The sequence below is a fragment of the Anabrus simplex genome, chromosome 14 (genome assembly GCF_040414725.1).
Source record: "Anabrus simplex isolate iqAnaSimp1 chromosome 14, ASM4041472v1, whole genome shotgun sequence".
Lineage (NCBI taxonomy): Eukaryota > Metazoa > Arthropoda > Insecta > Orthoptera > Tettigoniidae > Anabrus > Anabrus simplex.
The window spans coordinates 56,083,239-56,102,171 of record NC_090278.1 but is presented as its reverse complement, the minus strand read 5'-3'; the positions used below and the strand labels follow the sequence as shown (position 1 = coordinate 56,102,171).

General features: G+C 41.1%; 1 protein-coding gene across 2 annotated transcripts in view; it reads left to right on the top strand.

Annotated features, from left to right (window-relative positions):
• Positions 1–18,461: 18,461 nt before the first annotated feature.
• Positions 18,462–18,933, top strand: part of LOC136885342 (zinc finger protein 33B-like) — a 42,588-nt gene continuing 42,116 nt past the window's right edge. The window contains exon 1 of one of the 2 annotated variants that reach the window (XM_068230444.1): positions 18,462–18,600. The gene's annotated coding sequence lies outside the window, so the exon portion shown is untranslated. Of the gene's footprint in view, positions 18,601–18,664; positions 18,736–18,933 lie in introns of those variants that run through there. The other variant, XM_068230445.1, reaches the window with a different exon arrangement.

The window sequence follows — 18,933 nt, the reverse complement described above, 5'->3', positions numbered from 1 at the left end:
TTAGAAAATATATACATTTCGACAATGTACCGAGATATTGCCTTCAATTGAGCGGCGAAGAGAAGGATTAGTAAGAAGAAGGAGAAGAAGAAGCTTTGTGAAAGGAAGAGAGAAATAATGATGAAGAGGTGGTAGGAGGAGTTTTTTTCAGGTCAAAACTTGATGATTCATGCATGTGTACATAGTAATTCGACACAGGCATGTTTTAAAGCTGAGCTGCTGGACAGGCTTCTAACGTCCACTGGTAATTGATTCCATTGCGGTAACGGCGAATGATTTCGTGCAGATTGCTATTCTGTGTACAGGAAGGGATAAACACATGGTGCTGGAAGATCGGGTATTTCTGTTATGGTCTGTGGAGATGAGATTGATGCAATCATGGAGATAGGCTGCAAAACGCAAAGAGTATTAAGTGTGCGTCGTTCTTTCAGGCGAAGCCACTGAGCCGAGTGTAAGACGGTGTGACATGGTCAGCGTAACGAAGTCCACAGATAAGTCTTATACAAGCATTCTGAACACACTGTAATTTCCTTCCCCAGCCTACTCATATGTTGTTGTAAACTGTATCGCAATAATAAAATGGTGTTATGCGAGTGATTCAACAAGAATTTTGTATAGTTTAAAAGGGAAAGTGAATTTAAATTTTCTGAGACAGTGTAGCGTTCCGTATATTTTTCTACACACCGATATAGTTTGGGCAGACCAGGACAGATGTTCGTCAAATATTATACGAAGATTCTTTACGTATTTGCTATACTGTATCGGTGTACCGCTTATGGACAACTGTGGTAACGCTGTTCAATTTAGTTTGCAGAGTAATTTAGGGTAACCAATAATTATTGTCTGGGATTTTGATAAGTTAAATTTTAATCCGTGATTTTTGGGCCATTTATCTATGGTCATCAAGTCTTCATTCAGAGCAAGTGTTTCAGACTGTATGTTTTCAGGTTTTCTGTATACATATCTGTTAGTCATCTGCGTGTTAGTGGTATTTCCACTGTTTTAATCCGGAATCCACGCCATTTATATATTATGGGCGTACTACATTGTTTTACACTTTATTTCTTTCTACCCGAATGAAGTACATTATACATCAGTAGTTACATTCACCTTCTCAACATGACCTCCTTGCAACTGTATGCGCTTTTGCCATCGATGTGTCCGGTTGCTCCAGACCTTACTGAAAGCATTCTTTCGGAGAGCCTTGACAGCTGCGTCCAGTTCTGCAAAATACGCTAAACGGTGACTACGCAGAAGTTTCTTTATGTTCCCTAACATGTGACAATCACTTGATACCAAGTCGGGTGAGTATTGTGGGTATGGCAGCACGGTGAATCCCATTTGATCAATGGCAGCGGCGCTCTCGCGGCTAGTGTGGGCCCGGGCATGAAGCCATGAAGCGGGCTCGATCTTCATCGCGGCGTTGCCAAAGTTCTCTGCACACGTCCACACGCCTCTGATTTTCGTCTGCAGACAGGAGTCCAGACACCCACGTGGATGACTCTTTACCCAACTGTAAGTGACCGTGCACGAGACTCTGCAGGGTGTTTCGGCTAATTCCCGTGACTTTCTCCATTTCCGTAAATGTGCTGCATTTGTTTCCTTGGATGGCCTGTTCGATCCGGGCAAAGTTGGCTTGTGTTGTCACTGTCACGTTCCTTCCAGAACTGGTTCCCTTGTCCACCGATGTGCGCCCTGTTTTCTAACCTTCACCCAATTGTAAACAATTTTCCGTGACGGCGCATGCTCTCCACTGACTGCCACCAAGCGCCGATGAATTTTTGCAGTGCTCACGTCTTCCTTCCATAGGAACCAAGTCTTGTAGCGCTGTCCCTGACGGTTGTTTTCCATGGTATCTGCTCCTACGCTGACAGTGTTATTACATGGCTATGATGAGTGCATTCGTTGGCCCTTCTTCGTGTGCTGGTACCAAACGGTGGAACAAGGCAGTAGGTAGACGTCACCACCTTCAAAAGTGAAATGTGAACCATCCCCGGACGAACAAAGAATAAATTGTAAAACAATATACTACGCCCCTCGAACAAAGAGAAAAATGGCGGGCCCAGTACAGATCCTTGTTGTATTCTTTCGTTACCGTACGCCAATCTGAATATTCAATGTTGTTATTAAATACACACTGCCGGCGGACGAGGAGATAGGAAATGATCCACTGGAGGGCAATCGTGAAGAAATTTAAACTATTTAATTTGGATGTAAGTATGTCTCTGTCAACAGTGACGAAAGTTTTACTTAAGTCCAATAATGCTAGAACTGTCAGGTGTTTGTTGTCCATAGCTTGCTTTGGGTCATCAGTCACATGTGTCTCGGTCTAAAGCTGGACTGGTGGATACCGACGAGACTGTGTTGAGTTAGTTGGTAATCTGCTTGTGAACTATGAATCCTAAAGCTTTTGACAATATGCATAAGATGCTAATCGGCCGATAGTCACCGACGTCCTTTGCCAGCCTTATTTTCGGAAGCAGGCGAACTATGGCCATTTTTCCATATTACCGGATAAGTCCCCTGTTGCAGTGAATAATTAAAGATATTCGCCAATGGATAAATGATGTGATGGAGAATTTCATGAGCATTTCGTGGCCTGTATTATCTAAGCCCCTATGTTTGGTTTTGATGCGTTTCACTGAGTCAGTCACTTCGTGCGGTGTGACGTGACTGAAGTAAAATTTATCTCTGTGTGGAGATGGCGTATTATCATATGTATTAATTGTTTTCTCTTTCACGACCGGGTTAATTCCCGTTGGCGAGGTGAAATGGTCATTTAATTCATCTACGCTTCTTCGTTAGATTTCTGGTTATTGATGCCAAAATATTTCATAGATTTCCACATCGTCGCAGGGCGTACGTCTGGTATAATCAAGTTATAGTCATAACGCAGTCTAGCGTTTCGAATTTTAGTGGTCGTTTAATTACGCAGTGTTTTATAAGTCTGGCGGTTCACTTCCGTTGGGTAGTGTTTGTGTTGTCTATGAGCAGTGTCTCGCCACCCTTGTTCCTAAGTGCCACCTAGTGGATTGAATGGTCACCCTCCGCTGTTGTTGAGTTTATCAACCAGTTAGCTACTGGCCTTATGACGCAATGTTTCATCTAAGAGACCGTTTAATTACATCATTTTCTAGGACAATTTCCCAGCCCCCATTACATAGCTGCGAGTTTGAACCTCAAACTGTCAATATTCATCGGGACCTTCCAGAGTGCTACGTTAATTGGGGAGATCTCCTCGGGAGCCTAACGCGTAAAACTGGCATAAGGTAAAGCAGAACAATCACCCAACTATGTGAACTTGATCTACTTAAGCCAAAAGGGATATTCCAGCTTTCCCCTTTAGTTTGTAACCGTTAGGTCAATCTGCGTTTTCCCAAATTTAAATGTAGGGTTTCTCCCATTTACGTTGGGACTTAAAATGTAAGTTTTCTACGGACTAAATGTAATACTCATAAAACTGACACACGAGTGTGTACACTCGTTTCCTTAAACCACTTCATTGTTTGGTGTCTGAGTTTTTAAATTCTAAATTTTCTTCCCTTCTTCTCTGACTTGAACTTTTCTTATCTTATTGTGACCGGGCCTTGTACTAGGAGAGCCTCCATTTCATTTTGGTTCTCGGCTCTTCTTGGCCGCGTGGCTCCTGTATTTTCAGGCTCCCCTATGAAATTAGGGTAGCGTTTAAGAGCAGAATTCAGCTAAATATTACTAGAAGTGTTATGACGTTAAGTGAATTCGAGGGCCATTACGCCATTTTAAAATATTAATTGTGAATTGTGATTCAGGGTTGGAGACCCATCTGATATGTAACTTTAAATTTAAAGATTCGATTCCCCTTTTGGTAACTTTATTCTAGAACCCTCTGCGTCTTCATTTTTGAACAAAATAAGATTCTACACTCCCTCTGACGGGGACTTCATTTGTAAAGAATAGTGAATCACTATTTGTAAATTTATAAGACTTATAGGTCTGGTTTCGACTGAAACTAGGGGTGAAAACGGGAGTACCTTCTCTCCCGATTGCGAATTAACGAAGCTTGTCCATTTTTTATCTGTTATTAAATATCTATCATTGTTCTTCCTGTTGTTTCTCGACATATTTTTCTTCGGTAAAGAAAAGAAAATGTTCAATAAACCAATTTTCAAACTTTAAACCTTGGTTCCTAATTTTTCCAACCATTCAGCCGTAACATTTTCTTCGCTCTCCGCATCAAGGAAAAACCCGTTAGAGTTATTATTATCATTATCATTATCATTATCATTAATTCAAAATGAACTGCACACATGACCCAAACATGAGAATACGTCGTTGCTAGTGGTGGCTTGCGAGACTTTGATTGCTTAGTAGATCATCCATGTTTAGAGTCATGTATGTATGTTTAGTCCTCAGCCCTAAGGCTGGTTTGATCCTCAACAGTTCCGCCATCAGCTCTCATAGATGGCCTAGGCATCACTGAAGAGGCATACTAGGGAAATGAGGAGTGAGGTAGTTTCCGTTACTTTACTCATTGAGCCAGAAGTTGCTATTACATATCAGTCTGCCAAGCCCACTGAAATGCATGCACCAGCTGACCCCATGAGCATTATTTTTACACCATTCATAACAGGGACTGGCTGCAGAAGGAATGGCATTACTACCATCACTCATACCTCAGTCACTTTCATTTTGTCAAAGCCAAGGATAAAGCTGAGACAGATTAATGAAAGTAACAAAATTGCTCTAGCCCATACCAGAAGACATAGTGAACTGTAAACACTAAGCTAAGGCACGTTTAGAGCCATATAATTATATAATGTAACGGGAACTCGTAAATGTTTAAAGAGTTTTCTTTCGAATTATTTATCTATGAAAATATTTAATTAGGAATGTTTAGTGGAATGTTGATAGCCGTATAACAATGAGAATTCTGAACACTTTAATATTCATGAAAATGTATGAAACTGTAAATCTTAGTGCGGTTCTCACTTCTCGCTTTACTGCACAATGTAAATTCGTTGTGTTCCTTGTCGCGTAATTTTTAAAGAATATGTTCCTCTCCCCCTAAGGAAATCATGCATACGCCTTTGATCACCACTCCCTAGTCCACCGCATTTACCTGAATGTACCTCCCTACAACTGTCCTGAACACCCCCCCCCCCCCATAATTTTCACGTAGGTCTACCATTGCGGTTCAAGTGAAGGCCATCTGAGTGCAAATCCTATCTCCTACCCACCCCTTATGATCTCCAAATCTCACTTCCAATTCGCCTCATACCCATTCCATAGTCTCATTCATATCCCCAATCATATTCCTTTCATTATCCCTCCTACAGGTTATACCACTGATAACTATCTCCGCTTCCTTAAAATTCTTCTGTTCTGCAGTAACCAGATCCCACAAATCTCCTACTCGCCTTAAGTTGAAAATGACCACTTTCTGCTTATCCTCCTCCCACACTTCCACTTTCCTCAACATCTGCCATAATTCTTCACTCCAGTTCCCTTTCCTTCACGATTACGACCAGAGCCTCAACCCCACTGTCTTTGAGACCCTCCTCTCCCGGTCACTTCTTCCTCCCTTCTCACTCCCATCTCCTTCTTCCCATTCACTACTCTACGTTTCCCTTTTCTCCTGCGCCGCCCAACCTCTGCAACACTTCCCTGATCTCCATCTTCCCTCTGCTGATTTTCGTGCAGTGACTTCAACATCTCCTGGGTCCACTCCCTAAAGATAACCCTTAGCCGTCTTTGTCCTTGACCTTAAGACATTTTCTCTCCTCTCTTTCCTCCCCTTTTGCCTACCTACCTTCTCTCTGAATATCGGAAGAGCCAATCCGGGAGTGTCCGTTACGGGAATCAGGAAGAAGGCACTTTATTGAGTAAATGATTCAGACTTGAACATTACCGACATTGTGTAATTTCTTCAGCTTAACCCGGCTATATCTGAGGTCGCTGGAGCCACTAAGGCCGGGGGCAAAGGGCTGGATGCCGCGTGATACTTGAGATGAAAATCCCAATCCAGTATCGCCGAGGATCCGATCCTCAGCTTTTCCAGGAGGGAAGCCAGCAGCTAGGCCACTAAGGTAATGACTACTACTACTACTACTACTACTACTACTACTACTACTACTACTACTACTACTGAGATGAATTATAAGGAATGTATTATGTCCTCTAAAAATAACAGAGTTTTGGAAATTAAGAAGTAACAGTGAAATTTACCAGAACATAGAAACCATATCAGAAACAATAAGAAAAATGAGATTCCTATTTCTTGGACACATTTAATCGAATCTTCGAGTACCTTTGGGAAAAGCAATCAACCACCACCTGAATTCAAGAAGTCAAGAAAGACCTGAAAAGGAAGAACATACGAGAAGGAGAATTATTGGAAAGAAAGACTTTTAGGAAGAAAGTCTTACAAATGGAAGAATTCCAAGGGAGGAAGGAAAAGAAAACAGGCACAAAGTGAACTGAAGACAGGAAAAAGAAGCACAGTGAAACAATGAAAGAATACTGGAAGAAAAGGAAAGAACAACTAAGGAGGAAGATTTGAAATTGTAACATGGTCCTTAGAAGGCCGGAACGCAATAATAATAATAATAATAATAATAATAATAATAATAATAATAATAATAATAATAATAATAATAATAATAATAATAATAATAATAATAATAATAATAAACTGTACGATTTTATTTCCATTATACGAAGAATTGAACTGTAAAGTAAAGTCACTTGCACCCTCCTTTCATGGCTGTGTCCACATACGTTACGAATTATGGACCTGTTGTATTCTTTTTTCCCCTAAAGTAACCGACACCCTTCTTCTTCTTCTTCTCTCGGTGCCTATCCGTTTCGGATGTTGGCGATCATGATGGCTATTTTCGTCTTGTTTGTGGCAGCGCGGAACAGTTCAACTGATGACATATTGCACCAGCCTCTATTGTCAAGCCAAGATATTCTTCTTCCAGGACCTCTTTTGCTGTTGATTTTCCCCTGGAGTTTGGAGTAGGTTGTATCTACCTGTGTTGCGCATTGTATGTCCCAGATACTGCAGCTTTCGGCATTTCACTATCTTGATCAACTGAGGTATTGTGTTCATCCTTCTCATTACTTCCACGTTTGTAATTCTCTGGGTCCAAGATATTCTCAGGATCCGCCTATAAAGCCATGTCTCAAAGGCCTCCAGCTTCTTCTCTGTGTTTTTATTGAAGGTCCATGTCTCTACACCATATAAAAGAACAGAAAATACATAACAGTGCAGAAGTCTGATTTTAGTCCCTAAAGTTAGATTGTGGCTTTTAAACACATTACTCATTTTCTGGAATACACTTCTTGCTTTTCCAATGCGTACCCAATTTTTGTATTCCCGTCTGTTTATAGCAGGAGAGATCCCTTCTCTCTTATATATCCTCTTTGGCCACAGTCCGTTCGTGTGTCTCGTACGGTGCGGATGGTTCTTTGGTTGCAGTCTGCTGTTTGCCTGCGGTGACAAGTAGTGTGTGAACGTTTGGCGAGTGTGTGTCTGTGTACGCTTTGTTGATGGATACTGATAGTGGAGGAGATGAGGCACCGGATCCCTCATATAATGCCAATGTTGGTCGTGAAGAAACTGTGCCGATGCAAACCGATTTGATTAGTCTCACTTCAAATATGAATTCATTACAGCAGCCTTTACAACCTCAACAGTCTAATGACGCTCAGCCGCCTCCTCCACCTCCCCCACCTCCTGAAGAGTTGGAGGTTTATCAACAGGCTCATTTTGGTCCATTTATTGTCTTTGTTGAATCAACTAAGTCGAAAAATATTGGTGGGCTACATCCCATGGCGCTTGAGCGCTTGTTTTACGATAATGATATTTTTGTGAAAGGTATAACGCCCAAAGGACGAAATAAATTTAGTTCCGCGATCCAAGCTAATTCCTTTCTACGTCATTCAATACTGGCAACTCACTCATTGAAAGCATATATTCCCAGTTCCAATATCTTTCTTGTTGGACTTATACGCGGTGTGGAAAAGAATGTTTCTGATTCTGACATTCTTAAATACCTCAAATCTGATGTTCGGGTCAAATCGGTCAAGCAGCTTAACCGTAAGGTTGTGGAGCCCAGTGGAGTGACCTATGTTCCTACTGGAACAGTTAAGATTGTTTTTCGCTCTCAGACTCTTCCTCAATACGTCTCTTTGTTTCAAGTGCATTTAGAGGTTTACCCTTTCATATTTTCTCCGATTATATGTTCAAAATGTCAGCGATATGGACACACGATTAAAAACTGTCAGGCTAAGTCACCCCGATGTGGGCATTGTGCGTTACATCACCTTACATCAGAGTGTCAGGAAAATATTCGCCGCTGTGTTCACTGTCATCAAGAACATTATACTGGCTCATCAAACTGCCCTACTCATCAACAGCAAACTGCCCTTAAAAAGCTTATGTGTACAGAAAATCTATCCTTTTCCGAGGCGTCTGCTAGAATACCCTCGACCCAATTTGACATGTCCAATAATACCCATCATTTTCCACTTCTTCCTTTTACTAGTTCCTCTTCACCTGTGGAAACCCCGAGGAAACGTAAATTTACAGGTGGTTATGAAAGAGCCCCGTCCCATTCCAACACCTGGTTTCGATAAGTCTGGGTATTTTAATCTCATCAGACCCACTCCAGTGTTTTCACATACCTCGGTATATCCATCCACTTCATCTTCATCGTCCCCGTCCCCGATTCCGTCTACGTCCCGTAATTCTCAGTGTTTACCTTCAGCTCCTTCTCAATCATCTAGTTCCCCTGTGCTACGCCAAAAGGCGTATCTCCAAAGTGGTATTCATCAACTATTTCTACAAATTATTCAATTATTATGGGACCAGCCACATGTCGCACATACGCTTTATAAGCTTCGTGACTGTGTGCAGACTATGTTCTCTTTAGATGCTACGTATCCTGCAGTGGAATGCTAGGAGTATTCCTTCTAAACGGTATGAGTTACAATTTTTGATAAACGAAAACGTGGTTTTCCCCATCCTCTGAGTTTTATTTAAATGGCTTTAATGTTGAACGCTGTGATGGTGTTGGTTACGGTGGTGTTGCTTTATTTATTCACCACAGTTTATCCTATCAACGTCTTCATATCTCGTATTGTCTACCCCATACGTTTGTTATTGGTATCTCCTATAATCGCCTTTCCATTATTAACCTTTATTGCCCTCCAGATCTTTCTATTCCTCATATTCAATGGTGTCGATTCTTGCAGCAATTTTCTTCTCATAACGAGCTTCTCCTCTTAGGAGACTTCAATCTTCATCATTCTATGTGGGGAAGCAGTAGTGATACTTCCCTGGGTTCTTATTTCCTCACTGCTTCCCAATCGCATGACTTTGTCATTTTAAACGATGGTTCTCCCACGCGCCTCACTTCCCCCGGGTCTACTCCCAGTGCTGTGGATTTACCATTATGTCGTCCTGCAATGGCTTCGATTGTAACTTGGCACCGTCTTACTGATACACATTCTAGCGACCATTTCCCTATTATTCTTACGTATGGTCTTGGTAGGTTTCCTAGTTCTTCTTCCGCTCCTACATGTATCAGTAATGTTCGCTCCCTCCGTCACTTTGATAGAGTATCTTTTATTTCTTATGTTACCCATCGTATTGAGCTTATTTCGGATACTATTTTGTCCTTTTCTACTCTCTTTCAATTTATACAAGATTATCTCGATCTTTACCATCCCTATAAACCCATTTCTTCTCACTCTGCTCGCCCCTCTTCCTTTTTACGATGGTGGGACTCAGAGTGCCATAATCTGGTTCTTAAACGACGTCGCTTATTCCGGATATATAGGAAAACACTAGCCCCCGCATCATTATTTCCGTCTTAAACAACATATTGCTTACGCTAGACGAGTTTTTCTTTCTAAACGCCGTGCTGCCTGGCGATCCTTTATTTCCTCCCTAAACGCTCGTACTTCGTCTTCTCATTTATGGAGTGCAATTCGCTCACTTATCCGAGCTTCTCGATACATTCCACCCTCTGTCACCCCTCCACAGATTCTATCTATCTTTCTCAACTCCCTCACTCCTGATTATGTTGTGCCCGACTTTACTATCCCCCTGTCTCCATGCTCTTCCCGCTTTTCTGTATTACTCCAACCTATACACCTTTCTGAACTTGAGGCCACCTTGTGTAACGCAAAGAGTTCGTCTCCAAGCCCTGATTATATATCATATGATATGCTCCAGATTCTCCCTCTACGTGCTAAACAAGCTTTATTAGCTCTCTATAATGATATACTTCTCACTACTTCTGTTCCTACCTCTTGGAATGATTTTTTTTAGTGCCTCTCCCCAAACCTGGTCAACTTCACACTGACGCTAACAGCTTTCGAGGGATTGTCCTTGGTTCGTGTATCCGCAAGACGTTTTTAAAAATTCTCCTTCAACGAATCCTGTGGTCTCTTGAATATTATAATTTGGTTCACAAATATCAATTCGCCTACTTTAAAGGTCGTTGTGCTCAAGATGCTATTAACATTTTACTTATAGATATTTTATTAGCGCAAATTCGTAAGGATTGTCTTATTGCTATTTTTTTGGACATACGAGGAGCTTTTGACTCCATACCACTTCATCTTCTCTGGACTAATCTCGCACAGAAAGGTTTTCCTGCTCATTTTCTCCACATCTTGCGTAATTTGTTTACGTATCGGAAATTTTCACTTAAATCCGCTTATTCTTCTCTTCCTTGTCGTCTGTCATCTGTCGGTGTTCCTCAGCGAGACATTTTAAGTGGTCTGCTTTTCGCCCTGTGTATGAGTAATCTTGAACAACTGGTTACCCAAAAAGCTCGCATTCTCTTTTATGCTGATGATATAGTTCTTTATTACTCTCATAGTAATGTCGATGTGTGCCGTCACCATATATATCAGCTAATGGAGCAAGTCATTACATGGCTTACATTCCATGGTCTTCAACTTTCTACTTCCAAATGTTGTGCAATGTTTCTTACCTCTAAGCGTAGGTTTAACTCTGAACCACTTGTTTTCGATTCTCATGTCATTCCTTTTTGTTCCTTCCATAAATACCTTGGTGTTATGCTAGACCGCTCGTTATCTTGGAAACATCATATTACTCAGTTACGTAATTCTTCTGATACGTATATTAAAATTCTCCAAGTGGTTACTAGACGATCATGGGGTGCTGACCCTGGCACAGCTCAGTTGTTATTTTCCGCTACTATTCGCTCTAGACTCGACTACTGTGCGCATGTTATAGATACTGCGCCGGATTCTGTTCTTAACCACTTAAATACTTTACGATTTAAAGCCCTGAGAACTTGTGTTGGAGCATTGTTGTCTACCCCTACTAAAGCTCTCCTTGTCGAGACCGGTGAGCTCCCTCTTCCAATTCGCCGTAAAATGATAACATCTAAATATTTAGGCTACTTAAAAGATTTGCTATGGCTCAACACCCATTGCTTCCTAAATTGCAGTTATTAGATGAATATTCTCTTCTTTCACAGGCCCGCCGTCGTAAGATGCCTGCTTTGTTGTTTGCATATCAATTTCTTCTCTCCTATAAAAATACTATCTTACGCACTGCTTCTTCCCCCGTTTATTCAGTAAATTTTGATTGTTTATTTTTTGTCCCTTCTATCATTATCTTCCCTACATCTTCTTTTTCCTCTTCTATTCCTGGTTCTTCGTTGACTGGCCCTCCTTTTAAGAAGCTACGTTTTGCTCTAAGTGATTCTGGCGTACACATATATACAGACGGCTCAAAAAACTCTTCTGGCGTTGGAGCAGCGTTCTATTGTCAATACCAATGTTGCTGAACTCTATCGTTTACCCAGCGACTACACTGCGGAAATTTTTGCTATTCGTCAAGCTCTCATGTAGCTACATTAAGCATCATTCTATACCTAAAGCAGCTATTTATACGGATTCTCTCAGTGCAGTTCAGTCGCTCATGTCATCTCATCTTTCTTTTAACTGGTATTTGTATCATGTTAAAAGTCTCATTTATACTTTGCATCAATCTGGGGTGGTGCTCACTTTTGTCTGTGTCCCTAGTCATATAGGTATCTATGAGAATGAACAGGCGGATTTATTCACTAAGCGAGCTGCTCGTGATGGAAAATCCCTACTTAAACTTGCAGTTCCTCTACCCGAATTTTACCCTGTTCTTAAACATTACGCTTATCGTCAGTGGCAAGAAGATTGGACTCGATCAGCTTCTTATAAAGGTCGCTGTTATTACAATATCCAGCCTTGTATTCCTCCCTATCCTTGGTATTTGAAGGGTAACTATTCTCGCCGTCACATTACCAACATTATTCGTCTTCGCTTTAATCATGATCTTACTCCTCTGTATAAAAATCGTTTTAACCTCTCCCCCCACTCCTCCTGTCTATGTGGTACTCTGAGTGCTGATGTAAATCATTTATTATTCCAATGCCCTGTGTATGATTCTTTTCGTCCGGCTTTTATTTCTCGTCTTCTCAGTCTTCAGAAAGCTCTCCCCACCAATGTCTCCTGTTTGCTTACCGATATGTCTCCTGCTATAATACATGCTATCAATCAATACTTGGATGACTCTCGTATTCATTTGTAAATTACTGTCTTTTTTATTGTTCGCACGGTTACATACTCCTGCTTCCACTGTTTTTTGCTTCTACGCACTTCCTTTGTTATGTTACGCGCTACTTAAGATGTGTACATAGAACTGATGCTCAACTCTGTTCTTGTGACCTTCGTAGTGAGATTCATTGCGTGTGACCTTCGTAGTGCGACTAATTGCGAGTGATTTCGCATTATGAGTGTAATATCACGATAATAAGTGTAGTGGCTGGGTGAAATAATAGAGCCCATAACCTCTCCAACAACACCCAACAACAACAATCCTCTTTGGCCAGGCATAGCGGGACATTGCTCCCAGTGCTCTTTTCAATAAGCATCGTACTTAGTCCGTTCGTGTGTCTCGTACGGTGTGGATCGTTCTTTGGTTGCAGTCTGGTGTTTGCCTGCGGTGACAAGTAGTGTGTGACTGTTTGGCGAGTGTGTGTCTGTGTACGCTTTGGTGATGGATACTGATAGTGGAGGAGATGAGGCACCGGATCCCTCATCTAATGCCAATGTTGGTCGTGAAGAAACTGTGCCGATGCAAACCGATTTGATTAATATCACTTCAAATATGAATTCATTACAGCAGCCTTTACAACCTCAACAGTCTAATGCCGCTCAGCCGCCTCCTCCACCTCCCCCACCTCCTGAAGAGTTGGAGGTTTATCAACAGGCTCATTTTGGTCCATTTATTGTATTTGTTGAATCAACTAAGTCGAAAAATATTGGTGGGCTACATCCTATGGCGCTTGGGCGCTTGTTTTACGATAATGACATTTTTGTGAAAGGTATAACGCCCAAAGGACGCAATAGATTACTGGTGGAATTTAGTTCCGCGATCCAAGCTAATTCCTTTCTACGTCATTCAATACTTGCAACTCACTCATTGAAAGCATATATTCCCAGTTCCAATATCTTTCGTGTTGGACTTATACGCGGTGTGGAAAAGAATGTTTCTGATTCTGACATTCTTAAATACCTTAAATCTGATGTTCGGGTCAAATCGGTCAAGCGGCTTAACCGTAAGGTTGTGGAGCCCAGTGGAGTGACCTACGTTCCAACTGGCACAGTTAAGATTGTTTTTCGCTCTCAAACTCTTCCTCAATATGTCTCTTTGTTTCAAGTGCATTTAGAAGTTTCCCCTTTCATTTTTTCCCCGATTATCTGTTCAAAATGTCAGCGATATGGACACACGATTAAAAACTGTCAAGCTAAGTCACCCCGATGTGGGCATTGTGCGTTACATCACCTTACATCAGAGTGTCAGGAAAATATTCGCCGCTGTGTTCACTGTCATCAGGCACATTATACTGGCTCATCAAACTGCCCTACTCATCAACAGCAAACTGCCCTTAAAAAGCTTATGTGTACAGAAAATCTATCCTTTTCCGAGGCGTCTGCTAGAATACCCTCGACCCAATTTGACACGTCCAATAATACCCATCTTTTTCCACCTCTTCCTTCTACTAGTTCCACTTCACCTGTGGAAACCCCGAGGAAACGTAAATTTACTCAGGTGGTTATGAATGAGCCCCGTCCCATTCCAACACCTGGTTTTGATAAGTCTGGGTATCTTAATCTCATCCGACCCCCTCCAGTGTCTTCACATATCTCGGTCCTTCCATCCACTTCATCTTCATCCTCCCCGTCCCCGATTCCGTCTACGTCCCGTAATTCTCAGTGTTTACCTTCAGCTCCTTCTCAATCATCTAGTTCCCCTGTACTACGCCAAAAGGCGTATCTCCAAAGTGGTATTCATCAACTATTTCTGCAACTTATTCAATTATTAGGGGACCAGCCACATGTCGCACATACACTTTATAAGCTTCGTGACTGTGTGCACACTATGTTCTCTTTAGATGCTACGTATCCTGCAGTGGAATGCTAGGAGTATTCCTTCTAAACGGTATGAGTTACAATTTTTGATAAATGAAATTTCCCCATTCATTATAGCATTACAGGAGACTTGGTTTTCCCCATCCTCTGATTTTTATTTAAATGGCTTTAATGTTGAACGCTGTGATGGTGTTGGTTACGGTGGTGTTGCTTTATTTATTCACCATAGTTTATCCAATCAACGTCTTGATATCTCGTATTGTCTACCCCATACATTTGTTCTTGGTATCTCATATAATCGCCTTTCCATTATTAACCTTTATTGCCCTCCAGATCTTTCTATTTCTCACATTCAATGGTGTCGATTCTTGCAGCAATTTTCTTCTCATAACGAGCTTCTCCTCTTAGGGGACTTTAATCTTCATCATTCTATGTGGGGAAGCAGTAGTGATACTTCTCTGGGTTCTTATTTCCTCACTGCCTCCCAATCGCATGACTTTGTCATTTTAAACGATGGTTCTCCCACGCGCCTCACTCCCCCCGGCTCTCCTCCCAGTGCTGTGGATTTATCATTATGTCGTCCTGCAATGGCTTCGATTGTAACTTGGCACCGTCTTACTGATACACATTCTAGCGACCATTTCCCTATTATTCTTACGTATGGTCTTGGTAGGTTTCCTAGTTCTTCTTCTGCTCTTACATGTACCAGTAATGTTCGCTCCCTCCGTCACTTTGATAGAGTCTCTTTTATTACTTATGTTACCCATCGTATTGAGCTTATTTCGGATAATATTTTGCCCTTTTCTACTCTCTTTCAATTTATACAAGATTATCTCGATCTTTATCATCCCTATAAACCTATTTCGTCCCACTCTGCTCGCCCCTCTTCCTTTATACGATGGTGGGACTCAGAGTGCCATAATCTGGTTCTTAAACGACGCCGTTTATTCCGGATATATAGGAAAACATTAGCCCCCCACCATTATTTCCGTCTTAAACAGCATATTGCTTATACTAGACGAATTTTTCTTTCTAAACGCCGTGCTGCATGGCGATCCTTTATTTCTTCCCTAAACGCTCATACTTCGTCTTCTCACTTATGGAGTGCAATTCGTTCCCTTACCCGAGCTTCTCAATACATTCCACCCTCTGTCACCCCTCCACAGATTCTATCTATCTTTCTCAACTCCCTCACTCCTGATTATGTCGTGCCCGACTTTACTATCCCCCTGTCTCCATGCTCTTCCCGCTTTTCTGTATTACTCCAACCTATACACCTTTCTGAACTTGAGGCCACCTTGTGTAATGCAAAGAGTTCGTCTCCGGGCCCTGATTATATATCATACGATATGCTCCGGATTCTCCCTCTCCGTGCTAAACAAGCTTTATTAGCTCTCTATAACAATATACTTCTCACTACTTCTGTTCCTACCTCTTGGAATGATTTTTTTTTAGTACCTATCCCCAAACCTGGTCAACTTCAAACTGACGCTACTGGCTTTCGAGGGATTGTCCTTGGTTCGTGTATCCGCAAGACGTTTTTAAAAATTCTCCTTCAACGACTCCTGTGGTCTCTTGAATATTATAATTTGGTTCCCAAATATCAATTCGCCTACTTTAAAGGTCGTTGTGCTCAAGATGCTATTAATATTTTACTTATCGATATTTTATTAGCGCAGATTCGTAAGGATTGTCTTATTGCTATTTTTTTGGACATACGAGGAGCTTTTGACTCCATACCACTGCATCTTCTCTGGACTAATCTTGCACAGAAAGGTTTTCCTGCTCATTTTCTCCACATCTTGCGTAATTTGTTTACGTATCGGAAACTTTTACTTAAATCCGCTTATTCTTCTCTTCCTTGTCGTCTGTCATCTGTCGGAGTTCCTCAGGGAGACATTTTAAGTGGTCTGCTTTTCGCCCTGTATATGAGTAATCTTGAACAATTGGTCACCCAAAAAGCTCGCATTCTTTTTTATGCTGATGATATAGTTCTTTATTACTCTCATAGTAATGTCGATGTGTGTCGTCACCATATATATCAGTTAATGGAGCAAGTCATTACATGGCTTACTTTCCATGGTCTTCAACTTTCTACCTCCAAATGCTGTGCAATGTTTTTTACCTCTAAGCGTAGGTTTAACTCTGAGCCACTTGTTTTCGATTCTCATGTCATTCCTTTTTGTTCCTCCCATAAATACCTTGGTGTTATGCTAGATCGCTCGTTATCTTGGAAACATCATATTACTCAGTTACGTAATTCTTCTGATATGTATATTAAAATTCTCCAAGTGGTAACTAGACGAGCATGGGGTGCTGACCCTGGCACAGCTCAGTTGTTATATTCCGCTACTATTCGCTCTAGACTCGACTACTGTGCGCATGTTATAGATACTGCGTCGGATTCTGTTCTTAACCACTTAAATACTTTACAATTTAAAGCCCTGAGAACTTGTGTTGGAGCATTGTTGTCTACCCCTACTAATGCTCTCCTTGTCGAGACCGGTGAGTTCCCTCTTCCCATTCGCCGTAAAATGATAACATCTAAATATCTACTTAAAAGATTTGCTCTGGCTCAACACCCATTGCTTCCTAAATTGCAGTTATTAGATGAATATTCTCTTCTTTCACAGGCCCGCCGTCGTAAGATGCCTGCTTTGTTGTATGCATATCAATTTCTTCTTTCCTATAAAAACACTATCTTACGCACTGCTTCTTCCCCCGTTTATTCAGTAAATTTTGATTGTTTATTTTTTGTCCCTTCTATCATTATTTCCCCTACATCTTCTTTTTCTTCTTCTATTCCTGGTTCTTTGTTGACTGGCCCACCTTTTAAGAAGCTACGTTTTGCTCTAAGTGATTCTGGCGTCCAGATATATACAGACGGCTCAAAAAACTCTTCTGGCGTTGGAGCAGCGTTCTATATTGTCAATACCAATGTTGCTGAACTCTATCGTTTACCCAGTGACTTTTCTATCTACACTGCGGAAATTTTTGCTATTCGTCAAGCTCTTATGTATATTAAGCATCATTCTATACCTAACGCAGCTATTTATACGGATTCCCTCAGTGCAGTTCAGTCGCTCAAGTCATCTCATCTTTCTTTTAACTGGTATTTGTATCATGTTAAAAGTCTCATTTATACTTTGCATCAATCTGGGATGGTTCTCACTTTTGTCTGAGTCCCTAGTCATATAGGTATCTATGGGAATGAACAGGCGGATTTATTCGCGAAGCGAGCTGTTCGTGATGGCAAATCCCTACTTAACCTTGCAGTTCCTCTACCCGATTTTTATCCAGTTCTTAAACATTATGCTTATGGTCAGTGGCAAGAAGATTGGACTAGATCAGCTTCTTATAAAGGTCGCTATTATTACAATATTCAGCCTTGTATTCCTCCCTATCCTTGGTATTTGAAGGGTCACTATTCTCGCCGTCACATTACCAACATTATTCGTCTTCGCTTTAACCATGCTCTTACTCCTCTGTATAAACATCGTTTTAACCTCTCCCCCCACTCCTCTTGTATATGTGGTACTCTGAGTGCTGATGTAAATCATTTATTATTCCAATGCCCTGTGTATGATTCTTTTCGTCCGGCTTTTATTTCTCGTCTTCTCAGTCTTCAGAAAGCTCTCCCCACCAATGTCTCCTGCTTGCTTACCGATATGTCTCCTGCTCTAATATATGCTATCAATCAATATTTGGATGACTCTCATCTTCATTTGTAATTTACTGTCTGTTTATTGTTCGCACCGTTACATACTCCTGCTTCCACTGTTTTTTGCTTCTACGCACTTCCTTTGTTATGTTTCGCGTTACTTAAGGTGTGTACATAGACCCGATGCTCAACTATTCTTGAGACCTTCGTAGTGAAATTCATTGCGTGTGATCTTCGTAGTGGACTAATTGCGTGTGATTTCGCATTATAAGTGTAATATCGCAATAATAAGTGTAGTGGCTGGGTGAAATAATAGAGCCCATAACCTCTCCGACAACAACAACAACAATAAGCATCGTATACTCTGTAGTTGTCACTGGTAATACATCGTTTCCGAAATTCAGCCCGTTGTACTGCCTGGTACAAATCGAATTTGTCCTCGAAGAGTTTGTTTAAAGTGATTAAACTACACTAAAATATCAGGTTTTGTTTCGAAGTGTCGGGTATGTGGTAATATTAGACGCATGTTAGCCAGTTGTACAGCTTATTTCCTTAATTGTGTTGCAGATTCTCTTCACTGAGTAGTGGTGTGATTTCTATCATTTTACACTGAGTCCACAACCTCTGACATATTGTCGGTAATGTTGAAGTTTCAATAATTTACTTTTGCCAAACTTACAGATCTCAATTGAGAACCGTAAGAAGTTAATACCGGTTCTAATCTTTCTCAGTTTCAGCATTGGTCATATTTTTAATATTTAATATGTTCAATTTTCTTACATTTTACTTTTAATTAAAAATGCAAAATGAGCACGCAAATAACTAAGCTTTCTTGA